Source organism: Cricetulus griseus (genome assembly GCF_003668045.3).
Source record: "Cricetulus griseus strain 17A/GY chromosome 1 unlocalized genomic scaffold, alternate assembly CriGri-PICRH-1.0 chr1_0, whole genome shotgun sequence".
Classification (NCBI taxonomy): domain Eukaryota; kingdom Metazoa; phylum Chordata; class Mammalia; order Rodentia; family Cricetidae; genus Cricetulus; species Cricetulus griseus.
In genome coordinates this window covers 9,612,818-9,621,801 of record NW_023276806.1, presented here as the reverse complement: position 1 = coordinate 9,621,801, position 8,984 = coordinate 9,612,818, and positions in this window count along the sequence as shown.

Sequence of the window (8,984 nt, the reverse complement as noted above, 5' to 3'; positions counted from 1 at the left end):
GGATGCCATCATCTAAAAATCCCAGAAACTGATGCCTTCCTCCAGGGCAGGGATGGTACTACAGTCACACAGCTGCTGGTGTGGGTTTTGGTTATCAATCCCAGAAATGAAGGAAAGGAGCAGTCAGGTTGTAGAATATCAAAAGAGTGAAGAGAAAAATGGAACAATTAAAGAGCAGAGAAAATCCAGAAAAATGAACATTTCCTAATGAAGTCAAAAAGAGACTTGGGACGATGGCGATGGCTGTGTTAAATATGACAAAAACAAAGAGAGCTGAGAGGGTCTATTGGGGTTTAATATTGAATTGTCATTGGCAATATTAGGTGTACTGGAAAAGACTCAAGTCTCACTGTATGGCTGAAGAACAAAGTACATCAGTGTATTCATGATGTAGCCCAATAGTCATTTTGTTCCTGAGCATGCGGCTCAGTAGTAGAGTGCCTGCTTAGCTTGTACAAAGCTACGAGTTCATATGTCAGTGAACCAAATACACCAGACTTTATTCACTTGTCTGCTGTTTATGAAAACATTCAGAAGTACTTTCACAGCTTACTTAGTGTGGAGACAGAACCTTAGAGTTGCCTCAGAACATCCCTACATGAGTATCAGCCTAATGGTACTTACAGGCTCTGAGACCCAGAAAAGAAGCCATTGTGCAGGGTTAGCGTAGAAATCTATGATTCCTTTCCTCCTACCCCTTTCCATCTAAACATCTCTGCCATGATAATGGCCAGTGTTTCACTCAGGAGGAGGGTGCAGGAGATTTCATTCAGATTGCAGGAAGCTTGAGTTTGAGTCAAGCCTTGCGAATGACAGCTGTGGCCTTGGACATTTTCCTTGCACCCACTAAGTCTTAAGATTCTGACCTGGAACAAGCACATACTGCTTCTGCTGATTTCATAAGTTGTTCAGATGATCAAACAGATTATTTCAGGCAATGTATTTATCATTGTGTCTCACGCCATTAAGTGCTTAATACATGGTAACTGCTATAATTATTATTTATTATTATTATAATCTTCACTTTAATTCCTAGTGAAAATGAATAGGGATGAGGCCTCTGAGGAAACTGCCTATATTCATGAATATAATTCAGCTGAAAATATAGAACCCTGGAGTTTAGCACACTAACACAAAAGGCCCATGTGCGCATTCATGCACACATGCACGTATGTAACAACACATGCACACACATTCAGTGGCTCGTCAGTGGGAAGATAGGATTTTTGGAATAGAATAGAGGCTGATTGCATCACTTCCTGGTTTGCCTGGCAAAGGTCTTATCTGACTGATATAAAACTTGCCCACTTCTAATGGGAAAATATACTTTTCCTGTAAGCCCTCTGTGCAAAATGGGTGCAGTAACATATATTTAGAGGCTTTAGCTCAAGCATTTTCAAAGTTAAATATATTTGCATTTATGTACCCTTCTCATTGAATAGAAAAAATGGATCCTATGACATTTCTTATTCTTAAATTCCCTCTGTCCTTCTGTCTTCTTTTTTTGTATCGAGTAACGCTGATCCTTCTGTCTTTATTCTCTCTGCCTGTGAAGTCTCCTGGTAGATGTGAATGTCAGGATCTGTTGACAGCCAGCCTGTCAGAAGGAAAACCAAGCACAAACAGTGCAGTCCAGTTTCCGGAGTTTATGTCTGGTGGAAAAGAGAAAAGCTCTGGAGGAAGGAATGTGAACTTGAATTAGTGGGGACCCTGCTATGGAAGCTTGGGGGACCGGGGGAATGGAATACAATGCTACAATTTGCTTTCATCCTCTTTAACCCAGAACCAAATTTCAGTTTGAACTTTAATAATCTCATTTGCCTCCTGAAGCAACTGTTTTATACCTAGTGAGGCTAGGTCATCAACCACAGTTGTTCTTTCCTCATTTGGATACTTACTAGGTATTCACTTTTAAATAAAATGGTTAATAATTTCTCTGGTGTATTTAAGAATTTTTTTCCAAAAGCATTTTTTCAATCTAGTTTAATCTGTGCTTAATTTAATATATTAAATCTTAATTTAATATTTTATAATTTGAGCTAATATATTTAAGGTGTATTACATCTTAATTTTATATATTCAATCAAAGTTTAATAAAATTTCCCTTTAACATCTTGATTAAAAGGACTATTGCACAGTACTTATGCCTTTCAATTAAACTCCAACCACTGCTGTCTCAGTGGGCTCCGGCATTCGATCAAGGACTTGAAGCCTGAAGTCCAAAAAAAAAAAAAAAAAGCCAGCAGAAAAACCAAGAAATTTTGTTATCAAGATCTTTCTGATTATAATGATTCCTTACTTATTAACATAATACTATCTGCTGTCAAAGGGAAATCCTCAAATTCCAGTGTCTTATGGCAGTGGAAATTCGTTAAAAAAAAAAAAAAACCCAGCTGAATTGCTGTTCCTAATTCAGGTGTAGCTTTCATACAGAAGGTGACTCAGGTACCCACTACCATTCTGCCATGATAACCAACCATCTTCAAGAGCTGTAGCAAGATTATCCAGGTAGGTGATAGGATATTGGAGAGCACATGGGTGGGTACCAGTGAGTAGAAGTAAAACTGGCATCTACTGGGTTTCCTTACATTCAGCTGGCTGGAGTTGAGCCTCATGACTCAACTCACCAACAAGGGACATCAGGATCTCACAGTCTAGCTTTGTCAAAGCTCAAAGAGGAAATGTGTTTGTTCATATTTATCGTGCCATCACTTGTATGTCAAGTTATATAAACCACGTACTAGATGTTTAACTTCCACACTTCCTAGAATCTATCATGAAAGTTAATGTTGAGGAAATGAAAAACAAAATTCCTGGGTGTGAAGGTTCCACTGAGAAGTAAAGCCAGCAAAGCACAGGAAAGTGTATTAATTAATTTTTAATATTTTTTGTGTGTAGTTTTTGGATCAAATAACTGACAAGAACAAATTTAATTCAAGAAACGTCTACTTTATCTGATCTTCTATAATAGTTTCTTCCAAAATTTAAACATTCCATTCTACAAGGAGCTCCTAAAATGAGAAGGCAAATAACTCAAAATAGCTTGAGGAAGTTCCTGAAACTGACCAGACTCACTAGGCCCCTTCCTGACAGAGTGAGTATAAAAGCTGAGACCACTTCAGCAGAAGACTCATACAAGTTGAACTCCAAAGACTCTCAGGGGAGGAAAATCTCAACGAAGTAAAATCAGATGCCATGAAGAGGTGGAAACGAGCCGGGCTGCTGGAAGAGGTTTAGACGAACTCAGGCACCTGGAAAGGACGCTTTCCAACATGCTGAGCTGCCCTCAGGCTGTGCAGTGTGCTCCAGGTCCCCAGCATTTGTGAGCTGTCACCCATGCTGGGGTGGACTGTGGTGATGTCCTGTAGTCTTTGAGTCATTTCTGCTCCTGTAAGTAACTCCTCACCCATATTCCTTTAATTAACCCCACACATCCAACTCACTGGGTCACACAATTGGACTGCTGAGGTGTCCATACTATGGCTTGTTGTGGGATCCCTATTTAGGATGTGTGGGTGTGTGTTTTGTCTCTCTGCGGGAGAAGATTTGTAACACAGGAGCATATACTGGGAGAAGATGCAGTCCACAAAGATGGGAGAAGCATGGTGGCAGGAAATGAGGCAGCGGACCACAGTGTATCTCTAGTCAGAAGTACAGAGTGGACAGAAAGTTGGGCAGCATTATAATGCCTCAAGCCTGCGGTGGAATAATCCTCTTATACACTGTAAAGATGGGCCACTCGAATTGGTTTAATAAAATGCTGATTGGCCAGAAGGCATGCAAGAAGTATAGGAGGCATGACCAAACTAAGGATACTGGGATAAAGAAGGGCAGAGTCAGAGAGTCTCAAGGAGACATGTAGAAACAAGATGGTCATGACATCCTGAGAAAAAGTACCAAGCCTCATGACAAAGAATAGGTAAGAAATATTGGTTAATTTAAGTGTGAGAGTTAGCTTATAACAAGCCTGAACTGTCTGTCCAGCATTTGTAATTAATATAAACCTCAGTACATTTATTTGGGAGATGCTGGTGGGACAGAAACTTCAGCCTACACAAGCCACTCCCAGATTCCTAGTGACTGTGCCCAGTGGAGTTCCACATACTAATATACTGAAAACAGTGTCACTAGCTGGGGTGCCAAGTATGCAGACACATGAGTCTACATAGCACATACACACGTATAATTGCCTTGCTTTACTTTTCTGTTTGAGACAATAGTAATGCCTATTCCCAGTCAATAAGCTCAGCCTACTCCAGTAAAGCAACAAAGAGCAGTAGATCCTAACATTTCTCAAAGGGTTCTTTGTGGGAAACTCACCGTCTTTCCATGTGTGAGTCACTAACTTCAGAGGACTCCAAAGAGCTGGTGCAACACTAGGCTGTCTATCATTTCACAGACTCCAGTCCCACAGAAAACACAGAAAAACAATAAAACAACTCCACAAAAAAATGAACAGAAAAAAGTGAGAGAGAGAGAGAGAGAGAGAGAGAGAGAGAGAGAGAGAGAGAGAGAGAGAGCAGGAGATGAGAATTCCGACAGAGCTACAGTGTGTGGCTTGAAAGGAACATTGACATTTTGCAAAACAACCCCCCCACTGCAAAAAACAACAAAAAACAAATAAAAACATAACAAAACACGTTTTAAGTGATTTAAAGGCCTCTCATAAAACCCACAAGATGTCTCTTGCCATTATTAGAATAGGGAAACAAACTTAAAACATGATGAGATTCCACTGGGCCCCTTAGCATGTCTGGAACTCAAAAGTCAGACCCTACCAAGTGCTGGTGAGGGAGGGATATAATGGATCATTCACCTGATGCTGAAGGATTGGAAATGGCTTGACTACTTCACAAAAATATTTGTCAGTTTCTTGTTGTTACATACACACTTACCATCTGATCTAGCTATTTCATGCCAAGGTATTTTCCCAAGGGAAAGAAAGAGCATATGTCCACACAAAGATTTGGGCATGCATAGAGTTTCATTTTAATAGTCAAACCTGGAAGCAGCTCAGATGTCCATCATAAGGTTCCAGCAGCTGTGATACGTCATGGAATAGAACTCTCTTGAAGAGTAAAAATGACTAAATATTGATCAATGGTATAACACAAAGAAATCTCAAAATAATTATGCCAAGTGAAAGAAGCCAAATTAAGAAATAGTACATGCTATATGATTCCATTTCTGCAAAGTATTAGAAAGTCTAAGCTAATCAAGACTGAAAGAAAAATAGTATTATTTCCCCCCTCTGTAGGTAGGAGAGGAAGTTTTGAGGGAGAGATAGCAAAGTATTCCTGGATACTTCTGGGACAGTTGCAGGTATTTTTAATGTTTTAAGTGTGGTGACACTTTATATACAGACTAATTCATACCCAAAGGTACATTTTAAATATGAGTATGTAAGGTTATCAAACCTAATAAAAACATTTTTAAATTAGATATTTCATCTATGATATTCCTTATTAAAATTATAGCCAGAAATTGAACCTAAATGGAAGGACATTCTAAATGATATTTTAAGGCCATAAACACACACACACACACACACACACACACACTGAAAGTCTGCTGAGACTTTCAGTAAAAGAAACACAAGTCATGTTGTAGGGAGACACTGTAACCATGCCTCCTAAGGGCTGGCTACAGGTGTGCTTGACCACACCTGTCAGGTTGGGGTAGGGGTTTTGCATTTGTTTCCACAGGAGAAGAAAAACTTTGGATACCATCAAAGTTGATCAAGATTCGAGTTGAAAAAGACAACCCTCTCGACAAGGATGACTGACAGGTATTTATTGAGGTATATCTCATGAACTAAATAGAAACCTCCCAAAGGAAAGGGAAGTGCTTTGTTTCTATCTTCACAGGAAAACTCATCTCCAGAAATCCAAGAACACCACATGGGTAGATGCTTAAGAAGAGAAGGTAGCTATAACCATCAAACAAAAGGAACGTGCCATATGGCAAACTTTACAGCTGTCTCTCAAATAATTCTATTTCTCTTCATTTCCTAGTCCCTATTCAAGTAAATCAATGCTGGATTTAGAGGTGGATTTGGCTTTCCTCCCCTAAAATCCAAGCACGTTATTTAACTAAACTTTAGAGTTCCTGTATTATATCAAGAAGCCAATTGATATAATACAGAACGAGAGAGGAATTTGGGGACTGTCTTTGTCTTTCTTGGCTCTTTCCTTCAAGTTATACATCATCTCACAATCTTTATTTTCCACGATTGCCTTTCCAGCATAAATACACATACAAACATTTCTAAGATAACACTTAAGTTTGAGTCCCACACAGCCAATGAAGACCCACCTAACAGCAGTCCCTGGATGCTCCAGAAAAGAAATTGGGCCATACTTCCTAGACTGCACTGGATTCAACTTACTTGGTTTCAACTGACACACCGACCAGAGATTCAAATACTGACTTCAGTCAAGTTGAGGATTTCAACCTAGATCTTCAATCAAGCAAATTCCATCTAACATGGACTGGAGATAATCCATTAGAGACTTTCACTATACTAAAATTTTCTTCCCACAGGACCCCACAAGGCTACCATCATCCCATTTCAGCAGGAAGTAACTTGGAAAATGCTATACCCCCATTCCCCATTATTGTCTATTAGGGTAGTGTAAGCCTCATTAGGAATGACCTTCCTATTGTTTAGGGTTGGGATTGGAAGGAGGTGTTCAGGTTAGACACCCCTTTCATATGACTTTAGGGCTTAGCTGGAATAGACATAGTTAGGATGTGCAATAGCAGATTATTGTATCTTCTTGTATTTCATCTTTATGATTGTTAATTTGGGGTATTTTACACTATTAAGTTTTAATCCTCTTTTAGACTAAAAGGGGAATTGTAGGGAGACACCATAACCATGCCTCCTAAGGGCTGGCTACAGGTGTGCTTGACCACACCTGTCAGGGCGTGGTCAAGGGAAGGTCAGGATGACACGTGTTAGGTTCTTAAGGTACTGCAGACACATGGGGGCCCCTTCTCTCTGGCCTCCCTGCCTTGCTGCCTCTGGGCACGCTCTGGCTTGCGCTTGGCTGGTATTTATCTGAATAAAGGTGTTTTGAATCTACAAGCCTTCTCCATCTCCTTTAACATGTGACCAATGCTTCATGATTTTTAACCAAATATGTGCACTTCATAAGACATTCGAACGACAGGTAACCCCTTCTCTTGTCTGTTAGTAAAGAATGAGCATTATATGCATCAATGTTGACTTCCAGGATTTGAGGGCTATGTGGTGGGCAGGTAAGTTTTGTAAGTCTTTTCACAAGTGTGTATGGATGCTTTTGGGAATTGTACTTAATGTAGTGAAATACCTCTTTGGCAGCTTAACTATGAAAGCAACTTTGTCTTCAAATAGTTTTCAGTATCTTTCTAGGAGATTATAATTGTCTAAGGAGTAAAATGTGTAAAACGAAAAGCAAAGTCTCCACTAGAAAAAAAAACTGAAATGAAAAATGAGTAAGAGATTTAAAGAGATATTTTGCCATCTATTGATAGAAATGGCAAGGAAGACTCTTGAGATGTTCATGCTAATGAGTTGTCATGGAAATATCCCTCTACATGTTTAACTTTGAGAAGATGAATGGTATTAGCTGCTGGGAGAGAAAATGCAGGGATGCTTCTCTTTGTGTTTTGGAGAAAAGGCCATGGGATGGCGCTTTGGAAAATAAGTCTTTTTAAAAAAAATGTAAATATATTTGACTTAGTGATTTCACTTTGAGCCCTTACCCATGAAAAAAAAAGAAAATTACCTTTATGCAGAGACATATATATATAAATACATATAGCAGATTTATTTGTAAGGTTAAGAATAAAATTTACATTTGTAACAAGTCAATAGTTAGGAAATTATGATGTATCCAACAGAAGACTATTTAACAGTGAAAAGCAATCAACTCTTAATGCACACTGCAATGCAGATGAGTCTCAAATAGTTACTCTGAGTGAAAGGAGCATGGTGCACTAGGAAGTATGATGTAGGGGACACCCTAACCATGCCTGCTTGGGGCTGGTTACAGGTTTCCCCTGACACCAAATAAAGGTGAAATACCAATACGGAGTCAGGTATAGAAACTAGGATATTTATTATGGAGTGCCCTACTTACTCAGAGCAGCCTAGGCAGCTGGTAGGGAATGAGGTAAGTAGAGCAAGCCGATGAAGAAATGGAAGAAGGGGCTCCCATGTGCATGACCCTCTTAAACCTCCTTCACATCATCCTGACCACAACCTAGTGGGCATGGCCAGGCACACTTGTAACCAGCCATGAGCAGGCATGGTTAGGATGTCCCCTACAGTACACTCTGTGAGTCCTTTCATATAAAGATGTAGAAAATAAAATTCTATAGTGACTGAAACTGGAGCATTTTCTATACAAAGATTGTTAACGGGAGGAGCTAGAGACTTTTCCTGCAGCCATTGTAGGAGACAATGGTTCTTCAGTCAGCTAAAAACTGAACTACCATAACTGGTGTTGGTCCTATGAATAGGTTGAAAACACATCTGTTCTCACGTTTACTGCAATACAGTTAGATAGAAATCATCCAGGCATAAAAATGAATTTAATCCTCTCACTTTTGGAGACAGAGGAGATTATGACAACTGAGATAAGTCGGGAACAGAAAAACAAACACTGTAAGTTTTCACTCATGTGTTGGACCTAAAACATTACTCTCACACAAGAGAATGGGATAGTAGCAGCTAGAGCCTTTGGGGATAGTGAGAGAGGAGACAGTGGTGTAAAATAATGAGCAACCATTAGAGATAGGCTAAAGTATGCTATTACAGAGGAGCCATAACCTACAACCATTTATCATATATTTCCAAGTAACTACAAAAGAAGAAATTCAAATGTCCCATGCACAGGAATGAAAGCAGGTTGAGATGGGCAGGTTGCTCATAATAGACACACTGAATTACCCTACCATACTCCAGGAGCAAAAACAAATGTAAAGTACCGACATTA